The following is a 21,536-nucleotide window of genomic DNA, read 5'->3' as shown; positions in this document are numbered from 1 at the left end:
CACAACAGGGATGATGCTGGTGACCAATGTGGTGCCTGGGGATGTGTTAAGCTTTGGGTAAACCAGATAGCATGTGGGAAGGGATGCCAGCCAAGAGTGGTTTGCTGTTGAAATGCTTGTTTCTCACCTTGTGACTCCAGGACCACAAGAAAGCCCACGTACGTGTGGGATCCCACTGCAGGGACCCACGAAACCTGGAGCAGCCTGGGCTGGGAAAGTCCATCGCTATAGTGGAAGCCATGGCCAGGGCTTGTTTTGATGGAGTGTGATGGGCAGAGGGGCATCACAGAAACCATGCAGGACCGTGAGAGTAAGTGTGGCTGTTGGGCAAATAGCCACAACAAGTGGGATTAAACTCCATGAAGAGGAAACTGCTCTTATTCACTACTGAGTGATGAGCAAAGTGAATTTGGGCCCCTGAATATCGTGATGTGATTTATTAGTAATCACTTCCATAGTATTTCTCATCTATAGATCTTAAGTGGCAATTAGTATGAAGGCGAGAAAGTATTATTCTTATTTTATTGAGGCACAAAGACATCAAATGACCTGCTGCAGGGCATTTCGTGAGTCAGTGGTAGGGTTGGGCATAATGCCTGCTTTGAGGAGGATAATTTTTGTACGATTGGTTAGTGTCTGCCGGTGCCAGTTGTGTATGTGATTTGGTTAATAATTGTGAACATGACTTGAAATTTTATGGAGTTGTTCACTGATTGTGGGTCGGAGCATTGCCAGGACTTGCTGACGGTAGCGGCTAATTCATGCTAATCTGTAGGCTTGGTATAGTTTAATCTAATTCATCTCGAGTAACGTGTTTCTCCTAAATTCCAGTGACCATTTCCATTGCTCCAGTTAACGAATAGGTACCCGCGTGTTTTAATGGGAAATACGAAAAACCCTTCAGCCCTTAACAGCTCTGCAGGTGTCCCAGCTTTTGTGAAAGTAGTCTGCTGCCTTCTAGAAGCACACAGCTTATATTGGAGCTGTTTTTCCTCCTTGTCCAATTAAGCCAGATAATTAAATCTCCAGTTTTAGTCATAGCCTGCATTTTTAATCCTGTAACTGAGCTCGGCCTGCCACAGGAAGTTCTCCGCATTTCTCAGCACAGCGGATCCCTGGTAAACATGGCATTAAATCCAGTCCCATGCTGCTTCTCCGTATTCATCTGTCTTTGCTTGGCCCAGTACTTTTATGCTGGGTGTTTCCTGTGCTAATGGTTATTTTATTTAAATGCCAGATGCACTGTGATTATACTTTTAGCTGAAAGCATCAGGATTTTTTCTTTTTTAAGTGATGGATTTAGTTACATGTATTTGATGTTTGGAGCACAAGCACAAAGCATGTTTCGACTGAAGCTGCCTAGACCTAATTTGACAATCAAATAATAAGCTGGAGGTTTCAGGAGTGAAATGGCAAGATCTCTTCAGCAATACTAATCATTTCCTTGCTTCTGCATTCATCGCATGCTCTTTATTTGATAGGAGAAGGTTTTAAATCACCCCTTGTGCCTTACCTGAAGGGTGTTCTGCGGCTGCTGAGTGTAGGTGCATTGGATGACGTGACAAGGAGCTGAACTGAAGAACCTGCACCTCTGATGAGCTTTCCACAGTCATGCCTAATGAATCTGATAAAGCAAGCAATGTTTGAAGGTGCTGCAAATAATCCTTCACTTGGGGAGTAAAGAAATGCCAGAGTCCTCCTCTTCCTATTTCAATGTATGCCTTGAGCTCCGTGATACAGAAATGGGGAAGAGCAAGAACTTTACTCTTTCCTTCTCCATACCTGTAGCATCTCCTTACAGATGTTGACTTTGGAAGTTGATTTATATAGCTCTTTACTAGCTCCATTTTCAGGTGAATTTGCTGCATGAGAGGGGCAAAGCTGTACACAAGAGACTAGTTAAAAAGAGATGTGCAAAAAACAAACAAACAAAAAAAACTGTACAATATTTGGATTGCTTTCTAACACTTGAAAATGAAGGCTCAGATTCCTTAGTTCTTAGTCGAGCCCTTTGCTCAGGTCAAACTGAGGCCATGAATAAACTGTGCTGGTAAGATTTTTCCATGTCTGTACGGAAGAGACAGCACTTGTCAGGAGAGCACATTTTTGAGCAGTGGCGGTTCTTTGTCTTGCCTTGGGTTGCGGTGTGTAACTTCCCGTGTTTCTGTCATTCCTGGAGCAAGCAGGGACCCTGTCTGGCGTTACTGTTCTTTGTAGTGCCCAAACACTTTGGTAGATGTGGGAATCATCACGTGAAGACCGTGGGGGACCTGTCTGAGGGCAGGGACTGCTGCCCACTTCTGCGGGGTCTGTGTGTGCCTGGGTCACCTCCACTTCCAACGTGATGCAGGTCAGGATGCACGTTTGTTAGACTGTGCTCATAATTCATGCTTAGATTCATGCCATACGCAGAAGAACAGATGTTAACTGACATCATGGCCTTCTTAGAGCACAGAGCTAATCATTCAGCTTTTTTTCTTTTTGGACATTGACCTGGCAGGAGCTGTTGGTAGCTCTGCGGTTGGTGCAATTCAGATCCCATTTCATGTGATCTAACACTAGATTTGCTTTCTTGCTAAACAGTGGCTTGAAGAAGAGAGTTAATTAGGCTGTGGGCAAGCCCATGCAATCGCGGTTGGACCACACGAATTCAGCTTGGACATCTCATTCTGCAATGTAGGTGTGTCTGCGATCGCTGTGTCGTGTTTTCAGCTCCAGTGTGCCTCATCCAGGATCCCTTTTGCCACGCCAATATGACAATTGCTGTAATACATGGGGCTTCGGTATGTTTATTAGGCCTCATTGATTACTGTCTGTTCTGAAGACAGATTGTTAATTAGCACAATGGATTGCCAGAGCGGGGGTGTGTGTCCCGTGTGGTGCTGGTATGCTCTGCTATCACATCTGGAAGAGATTCGAGGAGGGATGCAGCTGTCAGCCGTGCAGTTAAGAATGAGGTAGGGTCAGCGATACAGAGTGAGGCTTCTTGTCTTGTAAAGAAAAAAAAAATAGAGGGTTTAAAGCAAGGACAGAAGTACAAACAAGAAAGTAAAAACATCTCCCAGTTTTTAGGACATTGTTCCAAATGGGCAGTGCTGTTAAAGTAAGATTTGGCTCTTGTGCTGTGTGTATTGGGAGAGAGCTTTCAAACAACTGTGTCGGTATCTCATACTGTTTCTTTCCAATTTTTTTATTTATTTATTTTTTTTAAGGAATGCTGTCTTCTCCCTCTCCACTTATTAACTGTTTTCTGTGAGGAAAAACCTCAGTGCAAATCGGTAGCTCAAAAAAGCCTCTGCCAAACCATAACTTGAAGGGATTGTATGCTGGGGATTATTTTTTGCTTCCTACTTATGGCGATTTCAAGGCTTTTGCAAGCTGTGGGTACAGCTTGGTGATACCGTGCTCCTCCAAAAAAGAGAAGTCCTGATGCCTGGTATTCAAGGTCACAGGGAGGAAAACACCTGGAAAGCCTTCTCCTCTCCGTACATGTGCCGAAAATGGTGGGTGTCCTCAGCACGTCCATGGGACTCTGCCCTGTGCCTCTCTCTAGCAGCTCTGTTCCAGGGGGGAAACATCTCCGCATTCTCTGCAGGAGAAAGGCAGACCTGAAGCATAGCTGGGACTAATGGGATCCCGAGCTGAACTTTGCAGCTTTGCTGTACGCCTGCGGCACGCTGACCAAAGCTCTGCGCTTCGTGGATGTGCCTGATTGCAGGGTGTGTCATTGATTTGTTCTGGACAGTGGCAGCTTCTCTGACTTCACTGCAGCTTTTAAAAAGGGGGGGTTGCGTATTTTATTGTTGCAAAATGTGTTGACTGCTTCATCACTGAATACCCTTTCTTTTATTTTTTCTGGAGGAGAAAGTTAATCCATCTTTAATTTAGACACTGTAGCTTGCATGTCCTGATTTTACAGAATTAGAGCTACAATTTAACTCTTCTGACAAGTAAAATTCCACCATTTTAGTTATACGGGTGCTGTTCATATTATTTTAAAGATAAAATGTAAGAATTTGATCATGTCCCTGTAGTTACTCAACATTTGCTGTCGTGGATAAAATTGGAGGGAGGAGAAAAAGCCAAACGGAACCAGAAGATGATCAAAAGTCCAAAAGGTCTCAGAAGCCCCTGTGCCTGCGAGGGCTTAAAAATGGGACACAGATGTCAAAAGTCCCTTTGGTGCTGTCAGATGTGCCATCCCCGGAGTTCAAAGTACTCTGGAGCTGCAGACAAAGCAGCCTGAACCTGGGAATGGTGTGGGTTGGGAGCAGTTTGTAACTACAAATTGTCACTTAATTTCTGTGTTGTTATTCCCATCCAATTAAGCTCATGGCCATTGAGCTAAAAGATGAGGCTATTTGATTGGGTCTGGGGGACCATAATCGCTGCTGTGATGTTCCTGCCTGGAGGCAGGGACTCGCGAACAGATCTTTCTAGTAGGAGGATTATAGCTGAGGCGGGAGTGCTGGGTTTAAAGAAAGAAAAGTTTAAAGCTGTCATATAGTGGTTTCCACTCGGATGAAAAAGCAGAGGATTATAAAACTTTTTTTTTTTTTTTTTTTTTTTTTTTTTTTTTTTTTTGAGGAGGGAATAGCATTGTTACAGGACTGACAATGTTAAAAATCATTCTCTAGGAAAAACCCTCTTGGGATTTATGTTATGAAAGGATTGTTCCCCACAAGTATGGGGTGAAGCGAGCTCTCAGAAGGCATTTGAGGCAACTCTCAGGGGTGTATGACTCCAAAATTTTCTTCCTGTGAGAGTTTTATTTCAGCAGAATGGGTATTGAAGCTGCTCTGGAGGGGACAGCTCTTGGGATCCCCAGCAATGCTGAGACCCCTCAGAGTTCAGTCTGCAACCAGTAACTTTGTACATTTTTTTTATTATTATTAAATATCCTCATTAATCATGTTTTGGACCCTGGTGCTTTATGCACGATGGTCTCTCCTTCCATCCCTGCTGAGGCCTGGAGGTGTTTCTCGCCCCTAGCAAGAAGTGATGTCAGGGCCTCCAGTGCTTCCTCAGAAGGGCTGATGTGTTTAGTCACGGTAACTGTAAAGTGTCTCCATGTTGTGATTAAGCCTGATTTCTGTGTGTGGTAGGATTTTGAAATACCACCTTTGTGAAAACAGCTCCCTTCTGGAGTGCATGTGCCTCCAGAGATAAAGATTTAAGGATGCCTGTAGAGCACTGTGAACTGGAAGGGTAACTGCTGTAAGTATTAATTGTCACAGAAGGAAATGTTTTTTTCACTAATTGGCAGAAATGGCTTTAATGAGATAAATCTGGGTTGGACTACTGTGTAGCACAGGGTAGGCTTTGTGATAACCCCAAGCATAAACCACACACATACACATCTGCTTTGGAGAAAGTAGAAGTTGACGCTTCGCTCAGGTTTTTCAGCGCTGATTGAACTACCAGGGATTTGTGAAAAGCTGTGGGAAGGCTGTTGAGGAGCATCGGGAGCAGCATGGCTCGAGGACCTGAGCTGGCTGGCATCGCCAGGGTGGGTGTTTTGGAAGAAGCTGGATGTATCCTCATGAATTCATGTGGAAAGGGTGAGGGAGCAGGTATGCAGAACCAGGAGGCTGCAGGAGTGGTCCAGCCAGTGCTCACCCCTCTTTGTGCTGCTGGTGGGGAGGCAGCAGCTCTGCCCCGAGCAAACCTGGACCCTGCTCTTTGCTTCAGACAGCTGCAGGTCCCAGCTGGCGCAAAGCCGGTGAGGCTCCTCCAGCCAGGGATTTCTGCTATTAAACCAAGTGTGTATTTGCTCTTTGTATTCTGCTTTTAAAATCTGAAGCTTTGGACAGAAACCTTATAGTGCGAGCCTGTTTCTCTGCGGACATTAGTCTGTTGAGACACTTGGCAGGAGAGCAGAATATTTGAATGTGTAGTAACTTGCTTTTTCATTTTATAAACCCTTATGTAAACACATTGTTTGGATTGTTGGAAATGGGTTGTTTAACTTTTCTGTCTACACTTTGAAAAACAACAAGAAAAAAAAAAAGCCTGAAAGGAAAAAGAAACAAAACACTACTTACTTGCCTGATGTGTCCCTGTAACACTTTCCAAATGTAAAAGCCTCTTAAGAGCAGGAATATTATTTATACTGCGTTTATGAAAAGACTGATCAAAGCAGCACAACTGTGCTCAGCTTTATTTAACATCAATGACTGTATTAATGTCAGGGTGCTTTATTATTTTAGTGAATTTAGAAGTTGTGGGCTCTGCAAAGTGTAAAGCTAGCTGAGGCTCTAGTGCATTTATATCGCATTATGTGCTGTGCTATTGCAACCCGCTTTGTACTCTGATGGCTGCGCTTCTTTGCTTGCCGTCTGAGAAATCTGCTTTTTTGGGATTGTCTTTTTGTTGTTGTTGGTTTATTTTCTTTTTTTTTTTTTTTTCTTTTTTTCTCCTTGCTGAAGGATGTTGGGAATAGGGCAGGTTTGACCTTGGTGCAAGTGCCTGAGTTTTGCTTGGCAGGGCAGTGCTGATCCTGGCTGTGTTCAGCTGAGTGGCCAACACTCCCTGCACACAGGTGGAAGGAGGTTAAAAGGCATTTGTGTGCCCTGACTCATTGTGCCCAGCTGCTACAGTCGGGCAGTTCCCTTGGCCACTGGCCATGCTGTGAAAAGGCCAAGCAAAAACAGACCCATGAGAAGCCAAAATGCTCAGCAGATAAGGTGAGGGTAATTTCTGCTGGTTTCCATACAAGTGTCACAGCTTATACCAAATTTTTTTTTGGGTCATAGTTGTATAGGGGACAGAGTATGGAGAGAGGATGCAGAAAGTGTGCAGGGATGGATAATTGAAAGGGTTAATATTAAAACAGTAGTATGTCAACAAGCTGTGCGGCTGGTTGGAGACTGACTCTAACAGGCTGATCAGATCAGATCCCAAACCAGAAATCTCTCTAAAAAGCTTAACATGGGGTTTTATGAGTGTTGTTGTCTCTCTGTCTGTATAAATGGTAGGGAAATGGCTTTTGTTTTGTCCTGTGAGCAGTGGCTATGAATGGAAGCTGGCAGCACAGCCCAGCTCTGAATATTGCTGGCGTGGGACAGCAGCCTTTTGACATGGCATAGTTCAGTGTTTTGTTTTTGAGATTTCTCCTTTTGTAACTGCTGGTCACGTTGGTGGTCAAAGCAATGCTGCTTTTAAAGCAGACAAAAGCAATTCCTATTCATTGGGCAAGTTTGAAATAGTTTTTTCCCACGTTCTCTGGACTTGAGAGGTTGGCTGCGATTTCCCCTCCTCCGGATGGTCACGTTTCTCACTTTGTGAATCAGGTACCATTTTTATACCTTCATTAGGTTACCAGGGAGGGTGTCTTTTTTTCTTTTTCTTTTTTCCTTTTTCTTTTTTCCTTTTTCTCTTCTTCCATTCCCTCCCTTAACTGTCTTGCCCATTTGTAGTTTGGCCTTACTGCCTGCTTGGAAGTAAAGATGATTCGTGAGCCTGAAAGTAAGTGGTGATTGATTCTTTCCTAGACCTCTCTTCTCTCAAGAGCAGTTCAGTAAATGAGGGGAAACCTAGATCTACTTACATCCTTCAACACAGAAAATCCTTAACTGTCCAGCAGCCTTAACCAGCAAGCCTGTTGTCATTGCCATGGCTGGATTATTTGTATTCCAGTAGCGATGGTGTAACTGCGATTTTTAATTTACTGTACAGGCTTCAAGGAAGCGTGCCGTGCTCAGTGCATGCTTACTGTCTTTCACGTACAGCTAAATCTCAATTAGCAGGCATAATGAGAAGCTGGCTTGGATAAAGCTTAAAGCTGGGGGACAGAACTCGTGTAACATGGGTGGTGAGAGAGCAGCTTGTGCGTTCACATCTGTGCCTCCCTGTTGTGAACACCGGTGTGCCTAGGGCAGGGGTGGGTACAGCGGGCCTGCTGCCTGCAGGCAGGGCTTGGTCCTGGTGGGACAGGGCCCGCCTAATCCTCAGCCTGCTTGCACCATGCATGTCACCCTGTGACAGGATTAAAGGGCAGCCCTGGGCACAGAGCTGCCGGTCCTGCTCCTGGTGCTCCTTGGATGCTACCAAGGCTGTTGGGGATGAATTTTGGGGGTGCTTGTTCTCAGCAACTGCAGTTGGGTGCTCAGCAGCAGGTGTCTGAAGTAGCCTTGCTTGTCCATCCGTATCATCCTTGCACAGCTTTGGTGTGAGAGATTAACTCCCTGTCGATGCTGTGAAGTCACGATTTGAATTAATTTACTCCAGGGCATTTCACTTTGAACTCACTTAGTGTGAATTGTTGACCATCACCTCCGTGATGTGGGTGCCAAGGACACGTTTGCAGATACTGAGGTGTGCTGACAGGGTATGATGGGGTAAGTGGGGGGACCCTTTCCACCTCCTCACTTCCACTGAGTTTCCATCGCAGGCCTCAGTGCTCAACTGGGGATGAAATGCAAGGTCTGGCATCTGAGTCCTCAGCAGTGGGTGGCCCCTCGTGGAGGTGCCATCAATGATACAGAGCAAGCGTTCAACTCCTGCCATGGCTTCCCTGGGTTAAGGGCCTCCTTTTTGAGTCCTTTCCGACTGGGTCAGTGAATGTACTAAGGAAATTAGTAAATTGAGTAAATTATTAAGTCAGTAAATCTAATAGGGATTCAGGGTCTGCCCTCCCTTCGCTGAGTCTGAGTAATGATGATTATATATGTGTTTAAACTGCCAGGTTAGGACTTGTATCCAGACTGCTGCTTCAGGCCTCATGTCCTGGCTTTTAGCTTCTGGTCCAGATCCAATACATTAGAATTAATGCATGTGTGTTGGTGAGGCTAAATAGACCTTAAAATATGGCAGATATTAGTGAGATATTGGTGTGTTCTGTTAACAGTTGTTTCATATATATATATTCCTAGAGATTTCAATTTTGAGGTAAAATTTAATAAACTGGAGGAGGTAACAAGCTTTTATGTGCAGCAAATGGCTTTTGTGACCTATTTTCAGAGAGAGCTGGAAGTTTATGCTGGGGGCTACTGGGCAGTGCTGCTGAGGCCCTGTTGCTGTCTTCCCATCCAAAGAACTGACTTAGAAGGAGGATAAGAAGAATGTATTAACTAAGTTTAAACATGAAACTGAAATAACACAAAATAGATAAATAAATTTGGTGCAATAGCTGTTTTCTTTGTAGGGCCTTGACTTTTAGGTGAGTCAGATTGCTGTTGCTTTGCTGAAGGCAAGTCTGTTTAGGTGGTAAATTTGACCTGAAGCCTTCCAGGGCTTAAATCTTTATTTTTTTTATTTCTCAGATTGTGAAAGTAATCCCTCTTGCAAACTGAAGTTTGCCTGTGGCCAGTCTTCTAAGGCATTGACTTTGAGTGTTGTCCAAGGCTAATTAAATCAAGGAGTATTGATCAAAGAGTTGGCTTCCTGCTTTGGCTTTTGTTCTCCTTGCTTGAGCAAGGCACTGCTTCGCTTCCCCGGTGTCCACTTAGGAGAACCAGAGGAGGAAAGAAGAACTTGTGCTTCTCATCCCTTGCAAAGAATGTGGAAATACTGCGGAGGATTGGGGCCATGCACAGAAAAAAAGGCTGGGGTGACCTCTAACGTGGGAAGATATGTTGGGATTTTCAAGGGGCAGGAACATCTGGAGAGCTGACAACATCTTTCTCTGTTGTTTGCCAATGCATTTCTATAGGGCCCCTGCCAAAAACTTCCCCAAAGTTAGGGGTTTTAATCAGAGTCGCTACAAGGAGGGCTTTGTGAGGACAGTGCTGCCTCTTGTCCCCTCTTGCCTCCTGGTAACATGGGCAGCTTAGGCGAGCGCTGTTCTGGGGAGCAACGTCTTGCATGGAAAATGTTGTAAGCGCAGTAGCGGGGCGATTCTGCTCAACTGAATGAAACACGAGGTGGCCAACAACACGCTGGGACAACAGATCCGGTACGGATCCAGTCCCACTGAGGTGATAAAAATCTTTGTGTTTTACTGCATGTAGTGTAGGTGTCTTACGTGTATAAAGGATAGCCACAAAATCCAGTAGGATGCAACAGGTTTAATCTTAACCTTTTGCAGGTTGGTAATCATTTTGTAGGATTTTTAACTATCCTATAACTTTTATTTATATCTGTATCGTTGTCCTGTGTTAAATGCCAACTGTTACATCCTTTAGCATCTTAAATTTAATAGCTACTCTGTTAAGCATCCCTAGACCCCCGACTTCGACCTGGCAGCGATACTGATAGTAACCAAAACCAGGCCCCCAGCGCTTCTCAGTTCTGAGTCCATTAATATTCTGTAGTGTGTGTTTCTAATATATGTTACGTATGTGTGGGCGCTGTAGTATCTCAGTCATGTTTATGACCTCATCTCTGTCTAATGCATAAAACATATGGTACTTGTATGGCATCCATATGAGTAGCATTTATGCATATGTATCTGTATGTGTATATATTCCTATATTTGATCCATGTGAGAGCAAATATCTCAGCCAAAAAAAAAGCTTGCGGGAGAATAAGTGCTACCATATTTCAGAGTAAAGGTTGTAGCAGGCTAATTTTAAGGTTTTGTGTGTAACATATGAAGCTGTTAAGGGTGCCCCGGTGTCAAGATACGACCAAATAAAAATGGGGGGATCAACAGGTGCATGTCTCGTGGCTTTGGTGTCTTTCTGGTTTTGTTTTTAATACTTCAGTCCCAATGCGTAATGGTAATGGGGGGGGGAGGATCACCATCTACATGGAAATGGGATGGGATGGCAATTAAGATGGATGTGGGTCTTTTGTTTCTGTATGTGTTTGTGGCTGCTGACGTGTTTGGTGTTGTACTCGGTGGCAATTTGTTAAGATTATCTGCTGTGCAAGCAACTTTCCTGAGCGTGGCAAATAGAACCAGTGTGTGTTGAGATGCTTCTTGTCTGACGAAATGCCAGCAAATAGGATCCACGAGTTGGCTTTATCTTTGAACACAAGGTAGGCTTTTTTGGAGGGGGTGGAGGAAGGGGAGAAATATTTCTGTCAGTAATAAAGTTACTACTGTGGTGAATTGCTTTGATTTTGGGTTTAAAAAAAAAAAAAAAAGCCACTTTGTTGCAGAAGGATGATATTTAGGTGGTGAGGAATGGAAACTGGAAGTCCCTGGGGCAGCTGCTGCTGCGCTGGGTGCTGAGGCTGATGGGCCCATTCCTGGACAGGCTTGTGCCTCCCTCTTGGTGAATGGCAGAGCATGTCCAAAAAAAGGCTGCGCTCTTCTCTTGGCAGGGCTTCCCTGAAGTGGCTTGGAGCCATCCCTGCACTCCGGAAGGGAAATCCTGGACAGTCGAGGCAGGTGGCAGAGTGTCCCTTGCTTTCGGTGGGGAGAGAGTGGGGTGGTGAGATCTTGCTGCTGTAATTTTTGGACTTATGTGGGCTGGGACAGCCTTAGGGCTGCTCTAGCATATGGTGGGTGGCTATGGCTGTTTTGGGAAGATTGAAAAATAGCACTACATTGAAATGCCCGTGGCAGAGTTGCTTGGCACACATACTTACAGCTAATATTTCTCTGGCATTGCAAGTGGGCTAACGCCCTTCTGCATTGCTAGAGGAGCAGAAATGTCCTGTGACAGAAATGTGATCCATCCCCCCAGCTTGTCCAACAAAGAATTTTTTGTTGCTAAACAAAAGGCTTTCTTAAGGAATATACAGATGCTCAGACTCTGAATTTATGCTTCTCTATATGGGTTGAGTCACTGCACTAGTTTTTAATAGAGCCCCTCCGGATTCATGTGGCTGCTGCTCAGATTAAACTCTGATCCAGCATGTGAAATAAGATGCAGTAGTTGTGCACTGCTGCTGTCCTGCTACTAGCAGGCAGTTGCTGGCTAAGGTCTGCTTCTGGCTCTTTTGTGTGCAGGTAGTAGTTAGAAAATGCGTAACGTGGCATCCTTGTTTCTGGTTACACCGACAGCGTGTGCGTGTTGCTACTTGTTATTTTTAAGCAGATCCAATACCTGCTCTCTTGTTGGTTTAATTGAATTCGGTCTTAATGTGAGAACATGCTGACAAGTCCAATCAATACTTCCAGTGAAAGTTTAGCAAGGGGGGGGAAGGAAATTAGGTAAATGGCATGTTATAAGCTGGTAGTGGAGTAGTTGTGATGATGTGTAATGGGAATTTTTAGTGTTCCCCCTGTTAAGATGCACGTGTTATTTTCCCCGCAGCTGCTGTCAGGTCCTGTCCCGGCGTTCAGAGCTGTGGTTTCTAACACCTTTGGAGCAGGAGGTGGTGATGTCCTGTGTGGGATGGGGGTCTCCTGCCAGTGCTGGTGGCCCTGTGGGTGCTGCATCAGGAGAGGGACCTGAGCTGGAGGGGAGTGAGCATGGCACAGAGTGCTCAGATGTGTACCTGCTCTCCTCTGCTGTAGGTCAGCCTGTAAGCTGCAGCTGGACTGGAGGAGCCAAAGTCGAAAGGGGAAAGGAAATGTCTTTTCCTGTGAAGCTTTTTTTAAAATATATTATTATTATTTAAGTAGCAAAGGCTTATCTGCCAAATAAACCTGCTCTGTAAGAAGCAGGGATGGGCAGAAACTCTTGGAATTAAAATCTGTGAGGCTTGCAGTCTGCGTCTCTGGGCTTTGCATATCTTGTGGGGTTTGTAAAGTTTGGTTTGCTTGAGAGCCTATCTGCATCTACACAGGAGGGTTTGCCTCTGGCTAGCGTGCATTAATTTAAACAACCTCCCTGTCCTGTAAAAGTTGATCTGCAACAGCTGCACGACTTTTCTGTAGTGCAGCAATTGTTTTTTACCTTCTTATATATATTTTTAAATTTCAGCTTCTGTTTGTTTTCAGCATCTTCTGGTGTGTGTGTCTTCCATCCCCTTGTGCTTGGTCTCACTGTTGAATATTCAAACTCTCAGTCTGCACATGGGCTAAAAAATATTATTGCTTTGAACTAACAAATAAAGTAAGTGAATTTCCACATCCGCTGTGGGAAAGGAAAATACTGTTTAAAATATAATTTGAAGCCTATAGGAAAATGCATCTGATGAACAGTTTGTGCTAATTCTATGGCTTTGGTACCAAGGCACCAGCTCTCTTATCGTCAAGAGTATTTCATGTAAGCTCTGTATTTTAATAGTAACTCAGTGTGGCTAATTAGTCTGCAGACTCTTTGAAGAAGCCGATGCACTGCCTAAATAAGCTCGTATTTTTTCAAAGCAACTAAAGGCACTCTTAATTTAGAGAGCAGATAGTTGTAAAGCTGCCTTCGCTTTGCATGCTAGGAGCCAACGTGAAGCCTGAGTGCGCTGATATATGCTCAGCGCTTCCAGTCAAGTTTACTCCAGCACTGTCTGCTAGGGCTGCTGCTAATGTGCTCGAGGGAGGTTTCTGGGTCTTTGGCACAGTAGCACAGCATAAATTTGTGCCACTGGGCTTGATGCCTCCGGGAGGAGGACGCCGTGTAATGAATGCTCCTGCACCACTGAAGTCGGTGGCAGTATTATCAATCTCTTCACTGTTTGCAGGCAGGTTCAATCCAATAATGAAGAGCAGCTTTGAGTTGCTAACCAGATGACATGGCTAATCCTGAAGCATGCATAAAGGGGCCGCAGTTATTAGGAGATTTGTGGCTTTGAAAGTTCTGATTCCCTTAGTGCAGTTTGTTAATGGCAAGGATTTGCGGTAAGTGAATAATAGATGAAAATCATCAGAAGGTTTGCAGGGGATTTCTTGTGACGTGGTGCTGCTCTGCCTCATGCCAGAGCTGGAGAAATAACCTAAAACAAAATAAATTAAAATAAAATTTTAGCCCTGTGGGCCCCATCAGCTCAAATGTGCTTCCTAGCCCCGGGGCAGGTAAGATGGTTGCCCGTGTCATTTCTATGCCGTGCTCTGCTTTGCTCCGGGAGGACTTTTCCCTGACTTGACCAAAAGGCCCCGGTTTCGGAGGGATGCTTTGTAGCTGGCAGAGTGCTTACAGCAGGCTGGGAAGTCTGTGTTAAATCCAGCAAAACTTCTCTGTGGTGGTTGACAAGTTAAAATCATCTGCAAGCACTAATCCATTGGCCCTCCAAGGAGGGCATGTCTCAGTCTTGTGTTGCACAACAGAGTGAAAGTTAGGAAATGTTTATGGCTGCTGCCATGCATGTTCGTTAATTCTTCTCTCTTTTGGCCTCGTCCAAACTCGCTGCGGTGAAAACAGAAAGTGAGGATGTAATTAGAAGCTGATTTCTAATGCAAGCATCCAAGAGGCAGGCACACTGCAGACAGGCACATGTATATCTGGCATCGCCCAGCTTCTGCCTCTGCAAACTCTTTTGCTGCTGACTCCTGGCTGTGCCTCCTGCTTTGGGCTGGGGTTGGAGGTGTGTCGGGGGTGACACCCCAAGCTTCAGGTGTCCCCTAGGATGGGGTGATTGGCTCAGCCAGGGTTGGTGCCAGGCTCTGTTTGGGGATGTGGGGAGCTGCAGAGCCACGCACTGGTGGCTGAAGCACTTGAATTTGGAGCCATGCCCTCATCTGGGCAAAAATAACCCCAGCCAGGGAGCTCCGATGGGAGATGCTTGTGCTCACAGGGCACTGCAAAACCTAATGAATCCAAGCACAGTTCTCTCCCTGTAGAGATGGTGAGCCTTTTATTCTGGCTGGATGTCAGGAATACCGAAGCTGTGTTTGGGCAGTGGGAGAGGAAGGGCTCGGTGCCGTGGAGGGAAGCTGCCGAGCCAGGGGAGCTGCCCTGTGGTCAGGGACCTGTTGCAGCAAGCAGAGGAAGCACAGCTCAGCAGCCCCATCGGCAGGGATGAAAGCCATTCATCCCTGGGATTTACTGTGTGCACAGCCTGTTGTCACGGCCAAGAACAAAGTAGCGATGTTAAATGGCTAAATAAACCAGCCGTCCCCACAGGCGATGGTCCTCAAAAGACAAAAACGTCCTTTGCAAGAGTGACTGTGAATTAAGGGAAGTGTTGATGGCCTCACGGGATGGGGGGGGACCATGCTTGGTCACGTGCAGTCCATGTGCATGTTTGTGTGTGTGAGTTCAGGCTCTTTTTCCCTTATTTATTTTTTTTTTTTTTTTTAGCATCTGGTCAGGTCATACTTTCTGGCTTTTCCCCTGCACTAACACAGGGTTAGGGCTTCCTTTTTTTGGCTTTTGGTAGAAAGCTGAATTTCTCACCTCAAGTACGTGCTTCTGCCTTCTTGAGTTTTGTGGTCAAACAAGAAGATGTGAGGATGCTGAATGCCAGGCACTGCCCCCCCCCTTGGGAAGGAGGCAGCAGCTGAAGAAGTAGTTACCACTTCCAGTATCATGACAAATCCTGGAAAACACCAAAAACCGAGTGGTCTTTTGGAGGCGAATAGCCCTTGTTGCCAACATTGGCCTCTACAAGTACACAAGTGGTGAATTTGTTCTGTCCCTATCTGCCCCAAGCCAGTGTGGGGTTATTTGAAGCCTGGCCTCTCCCTGTTCAAAGGGATCTTCTCAGTAGCTTAAGCAAAAGCCTTGAAAATAAGTCTCTTCTGTCCCAGCATCCCGGTTCCTGCTGCAAAATAGACTTGATTAAATTTTCTGTCTCTCCCTTTCATTGCTTGCAGACATCCAAAACCATCACTTCTCAGTGGAAAGAGGTACTTTGGGAATTACAGCTAATGTTGAAACCTAAAGAATGTGGTTTGCCAAAACAATGTTGCAGATTTTTTTTTTTTTCTTTTTTTCATTTAAAATATTGCAAAACTTTCCTGCTGGCATAAAAGCTCTTTCAGTGGGATGTGTGCTTTTTTTCTCCTCCCTTTTGGGCATTTGTGATAACTCCTGCAAAGGGAAAAATAGGAAGTTTTATCCCAGAGGGATGCATTCTTACTGCTGCCTAATGAGAATGGGAACCAGGAGCTGTATTTGCATGGAGGAAGAGGGGAAGGTGTGGGATGGATGCTTCGCAAGATGTAGAAGTTGTTTTAAAGGGGGGTGATCCTGAAGTGACACAGAGAAAAGGTGGAGAGCCATGGAAATAGGGTGGCAAGGGGCGAATTGCATCAGCAAGGTCTGGGCTCTCGGGGTGATGCAGGAGAAGCACTGCGATCTGTGTGAACATTGTACGCACGTAGGTTGCTATTCAATCCCTTCCTCGTTTCTTAATGCATGTGTGCTTCTCAGTTTGGTGATTTGCTTCACGTTTTGCAAATGTGGACTTGTTTGGGGCTTCAGATCTGGAGCAAGTCTTCCACCTCGGGAGGAACACAGCAGAAAAGGAAGGTCACTGCCATGCAAGATTGAAGATCTTAAAAATAAACAGCGTGAAAATTGTTCTGCAATAAAGTCAAATTGGCATTTTGACATATTCTCTTGTTTTGAAAGTCAAAGTTCCAGTGCCTCTTCACTAACATATCTGAGATATGTTTTCTAATTCAGAAGTATCGTTTTAAAAATGTAAATAAAAAAGCGGAATATCTGTCTCTCTGCAATAACAGAGAAAAAGCTGTCTCTCTGCAATTAACAGCAGTAGTGCCAACACTTCGGGCGCTGCCCTGTAACTTACTGCAACTACTGCAAAAAGTAAGTAAGGATTTATTTGTATTCCAGTGTGTGTGCTCGGCGTGCTCTGCAAACAAGTCTTGTCTGGCTGGGTCCTTGTGCTTCTCGTGAAGCAGAAAATCATGCATGGACCTAATTAGACGATAGCCCTGGTCCTTGCAAACTTCCCTTGGATTAATACATTGGAGAATACTGTTGTGGTGGTTAGAGGCCTGGAGCAATTACCTGGTGTCTGTGCTAAGCAGCATGTAGCCCAAAAGAGAGTGGGTCTGTAGGATGGAAGTGGTTTGCTGGAGCTGACCTCCACATTGTGGCTGGGTTTGGGGTTGCTTTAGGGTTAGCTCAGCTGTGGTCCCTCGGGCTGGATGCTGATGGGCATCAGCTGGAGCAAAACAGCAGGAGTGCAAGGAGCGAGCTCCTGGCATGCATCACTTGAATTTCACCCGAGAAGAACTTGGTTGGAGCTTGGAGAGTGCCCAGCTCTGCACAGGAACAGGGAACATGAGGTTTGCTTCTGAGAGGTATTGGAAGTGCTGCAGTAGAGAAACCTTCTTGATGACGACCCTTGATCATGGGGGTGTTGGGAGGGAGAGGGGTGAGCAGGCTCTCTACAGATTGAATATTTCCCTTCCTTTGCTGTTTTTGACCGTTTTTTTTTTTTCCTGCTACCATTCCACATAATATAATGCAAGGATGCAAAGAATAATATACTGCAAGGCTGCCCCACGCCACATCAGAGTCTGGTAAAGCATTGCCTGAGAAGGACAGGCAAACCCCAGTCAAGACATTCTGGAAGATAAATATATTTGGTGAAGGCAGAGCAAGGAGAAAGCTTCTCTGCTGGTGACAGCACCTTTATTTGGATATGGATTTAAGGGGATGACTGCGTGCATTCACCCCTGCGTTACAGGGTTACAGCAGGAGGCTGAGTTCATGCCTCCTTGCTGAAAGTGTTAAATTGCTCAGTTTTCTTGTGACTGGAAATGTTTGTGAACAAGGCGATGTATCCAGCTAAATGTGCGTTTGCTGCAGAGCTGTGAACTAACAAATCGGAGCATTCAATGCCATGATGGTTGGACTGAGTTGGACCACTTCTGCTTGTACTCTCTGACACCAACCAAGGAAAAAGTAGAATTTGTCAGCGTAATCCTCATTGTCCTGTCTCTAGGACTCAAACCCTAAAGGCACTGTATGCTTTTCTGTCTCTTGGGATTTTCAGGTGCAATTGTGAGAGTTGTGTGTTTAGTAGGCTCAGCTCCTTTGTAAAGCTGGAGTCCAAAAAAATCTCTGCAGTCTAAATGCAACGTCACTCCTCCATTGTGCTAGCAGAGCCAATAGATCAGCAAATCCCGAGGGTTTTGTGTTATTCACTGGGGACAGATGACTGCAATTGCATGATCTGTTAGGATGAGGATGTCTGCCAGAGCTCGGGGAGGTGTTTCTAGGCGCAGAGGGGCTGCGCAGCCCTTTGGATGTTGGTGCTGGGAGGGGGGCAAGTCTGAACGTGGCCTCCTGTGTCCTTCATCCACGTGCTGCCTGTTCTGGAGGTTCCTGCTCTGCTCATAGCTCTCCAAAAGCTGTGGTTGTGCTTCTGAGGTATCTTTACAACATGCAAGGCAAAACCACCTTTTTGCTCTGTGCCATCGCCGTTGCAATGATTTAACCTCTCTCCTTTCCACACCTGTGATGTGGATGCAATTTAGCCAGGCTTTGCCGTCTGTGGGGAGCATGCCTGGCCTTTTAATTTTAGAAACCAAAGGTATATGGCTGCCCAGCTGGAGCGAGCCAGTACTTCTACCCAGAGCCTGCATAGCTCCACCAGCCTCCTGCTTTCCTGCCCCAGCCCGTGCAGGAGCGCACGCTGCTGGGAGCTGGGTCGGGCTGGGTTGGAGCTCCCTGTCTGGAGGTGTGAGGTTTTGGGTGTTTGCTTTGGGCTGGGTTAATTTAAAGCTGGATCGGTTCCCTCGTCGGGTTCATTTGTACGGTTGCCCAAATGGCTGTGCCAGCAGCCAAACAGGATATGGGGTGGGAGGAAAGCTGCGATGTTTGGTGTTGGCTGATTGCAGATTTAAGGTGTTTGTGAAACTGTAACGCCGGGGCTTCGCCACCCTAGACCTTGCAGTAACTGTGGAGTAAGACGTGCTGTTGGGCCTGTTTTTTTTCATGGAAAGGCTTGCATGGAGTGCTGCAAGGGATCGGTAGAGCAGCAGGGGAAGAGGAATCGAGTTCTCCCAAATTCAAAGCCACATCACTGCCTTGATACCAGGCAGAGTGAGATGTCTCACCAGCCTTTAGTCATAGTCCCATGTCACAAGGCTGAGCTGAGCCTTATCCTCCAGTGAAAGCCACAAGTAGGCAGTGAGTCTGCAGAAATACAGCAGCAGCCCTCTGCTCCTCTGCACCTCTTCCCAGAGCTGGAGATCTCACGGCGAGCCTGGGCAAGGAGGTCTTGCCTGGGGCCCCTGGGAAGGCTGGCAGGGGCTCTCACAGACTCGGAGCATTTGTTCCTGTTGGTCTTAAATTCTTGCTGCTTTGGTTTCTCTGCTGAGTAACGAAGAGCAGACATTGCCCCACACATTCATTGATACGCTTCTCTGAGCTTGTGGGGTGGTGGTGTCCGTCCCAACAGCAGCCAGCCTGAGGGCAGCTCAAACACCTCCAAGGCGAGCATGAACACAGTGTGATGCTCGAGGTTACCAGCAGTCTTAGTCCAGGGGAAGGATTGGGTCTAATCAGCACCAAACATGCTTATACGGGCTTATAAAAGGCCACAGAAAAATGCCTTTTAGATTTAACTTCCAAATTAGCTTTCCTTTCAAGGTTTCAGTAGGTCTTGTTGCATTCCTTGCTTTAAATTTAATGGTGAAAACTATGCCATAGATGAAGTACAAGAACGCAAACACAGCAGAAAGCCAACACTTAGGCTATGCTGAGATTAAAAAAAAAAAAACAACACACAAAACACACACACAAAACCCAGCATACCTTAGAGAGCTGCCACTGAGGTGAGGCTCTGGGAGGTGCTGCCTAACCCTGGCCACGAGCCGAGGGCTGGGAGCTGCTTGTCCTCCCAGGGGAGGTAGGAGCCCTGCTGCACACCCCGGGCTGTTTGAATGCACTCCCTGGATGTTTTTATGTCTCTTGGCTCCGTGAGTGACTTTTCCCATGCCGTTTCTGCCTTTCCCCCTGCTTATTAAGGCAGGCAGAGAACATCGCGTCCCTCGTGTGTGCCATCGCCCGCAGAGCCCAGGACAGGACAGGGCTTGTCGGCGGTGAGACGCTGGCTTGAGTGCTGCCTGGCTCCTTCCTGGCTCCCATAGCTGCAAGAGTGCCTGCAAGAGTATGTTAAAATAGCAGCTGCATTTGCAAAAGCCGTCGGATACTACGGAGGTGAGTTGTGGACGGAGAGCAGTGTCCTCAGGGGAGGTGGGTGGGAGGGTGGCAGCGGTTGGTCCCGGTCCCTGCAGCCCCCCGGGATGTGCCCCCAGCCCCAGCAGGAGACCTTGTCGCAGCAAGGTTTGCCTGGGCTTTTGGAGCTTGGACATCAGCTTTGGCTGTGTGTGTTAATGCAGGCATGAACCCTGCTAGAAGGTGGGGAAACCTCTTAAAAGTGTACGCTGGTGCTTGCCAAAATCTGCCCTTGACGGGCTGGGTTTTCTCCCATGGTGACAGCAGGAAGGTGAGGGGAGCCATTTGCCCTTCGATCAGTCACTATCTATTAGTCATTAATTTGCCCTGACTTACCTGAAAAGCAAGTTATCTCGTTTGCCTGTGTCATGGAGAGAGGGTTTGTTAATTTTAGCTTTTAAATCCCCCTTGGGGCTGGAGGCTCCAATTGTGCAGGGATCTTCTCTGCCCTTCATCCTTCCAGCTTGGAGAAGATTGGAGTTTCAAGATGTTTTACCATGCCAGAGTCTTCCAGAGGAAAGCATAAAAATTAGTGGTCTGTCTGTCCTGGGGACGTCGCAGGTCCCCAGGCAGGGGCTCAGAGAGTGTTCAGCTGGGCTGAAATTCCTCCTCTGTGTCCTGGTGAGCTGTGCTGTTGGGGTGTCTGTGATGCTCTGTGAATGTTGTTTCCACTGTATTTTCTGACCTATCGGGATGAAAGGTTCTGTAGAAATGCTAAATAGTATTATTAGTGTAAAATAAACATACTTCTTCAGTATTTCTGTCCTTAAAGTGGATCCAGATGTTTTCCTACGGCTGCTAAGCCTGCTTTTTTTTTCCTGTAGTTCAGTGCAACCGTCTATATTTGCTCAAGTGAGATGGGATGTGACAGAGTTTGTCGCAGCATGCTCTCGTCAAGTCTGTAAATCTTATATTTGCACACACACACTCATATGTATGAAAATGAAAAAATGACTCACTTTACCCTAGAATACCATTTCCGAGTCTGACACTTCACACACGTGCCAAGAAACTTGGAATGCACTTAGCTAGCTTACCAGTTGGTGTGACTGCAGCGATCAGCTCAGTGTAGGGGAGAAATGGGATTTGGCTGGGTAACTGGAATAGTCTCCGGAGGAGGCGGATGGCCCCTAGTAGCTCAGATGGAAGAGGAGCAGTAAGTGCCCCTTGATTCCAGCCACCGGTTGCATTTTCTAACCTGTGGTTGAGCTTTGCCAGAGGCAACTTTAGAGCAGGGTTTAAAGTGTGAAATGATTTTTCCCAAGTTTTCAAGATTGTTAACGTTATCGTGGTTTCTCTCCTGCTGAGAAGAACAAGTCTGCCCTGCTGCTTAAGGGTGGCATTTTATACAGGCTGAGGTTTTAGCAGAGATGGGACCAGAGTGGGATGAAAGCAGCAGAAGCAGCTGGGTGCCCGTTCCTTCTGAGCATGTGAATGGGAAATGTTTCCAAAATGACATTTCCGTGATGTCTCCCTTGCCTGGGGAGATGACACCGCAGCGGAAATACCGAGGTTCAGTGCTTGTCATCCCCTCCAGGGTCCAGGACCACCCCTGTGGCTTGGTTGTTTTTGTGGTCTTTAATGGTTTCCTATCTGACTGGGACTGGCTTCCCCATATACAGCCTTTCACTAGGGACAGAAAGATCGGTCCATAGTGAATCGGGT

The 21,536-nt window shown here is 46.2% G+C and overlaps 1 protein-coding gene across 8 annotated transcripts in view; it reads left to right on the top strand.

The window, feature by feature from the left end:
• Positions 1-21,536, top strand: part of PDZD2 (PDZ domain containing 2) — a 199,270-nt gene that overhangs the window by 104,634 nt on the left and 73,100 nt on the right. The window contains exons 1-2 of one of the 8 annotated variants that reach the window (XM_035309160.1): positions 19,529-19,853; positions 20,335-20,492. The exons of 4 other annotated variants lie outside the window; for them this stretch is intronic. The gene's annotated coding sequence lies outside the window, so the exon portion shown is untranslated. Of the gene's footprint in view, positions 1-7,032; positions 7,293-19,528; positions 19,854-20,291; positions 20,493-21,536 lie in introns of those variants that run through there. 3 more of the 8 variants (XM_035309158.1, XM_035309161.1, XM_035309159.1) reach the window with 3 other exon arrangements.

The sequence above is a fragment of the Oxyura jamaicensis genome, chromosome Z, assembly GCF_011077185.1.
Source record: "Oxyura jamaicensis isolate SHBP4307 breed ruddy duck chromosome Z, BPBGC_Ojam_1.0, whole genome shotgun sequence".
Taxonomy (NCBI): Eukaryota; Metazoa; Chordata; class Aves; order Anseriformes; family Anatidae; genus Oxyura; species Oxyura jamaicensis.
The sequence above is the reverse complement of the archived record's forward strand: the minus strand, read 5'-3'. Positions and strand labels throughout refer to the sequence as shown.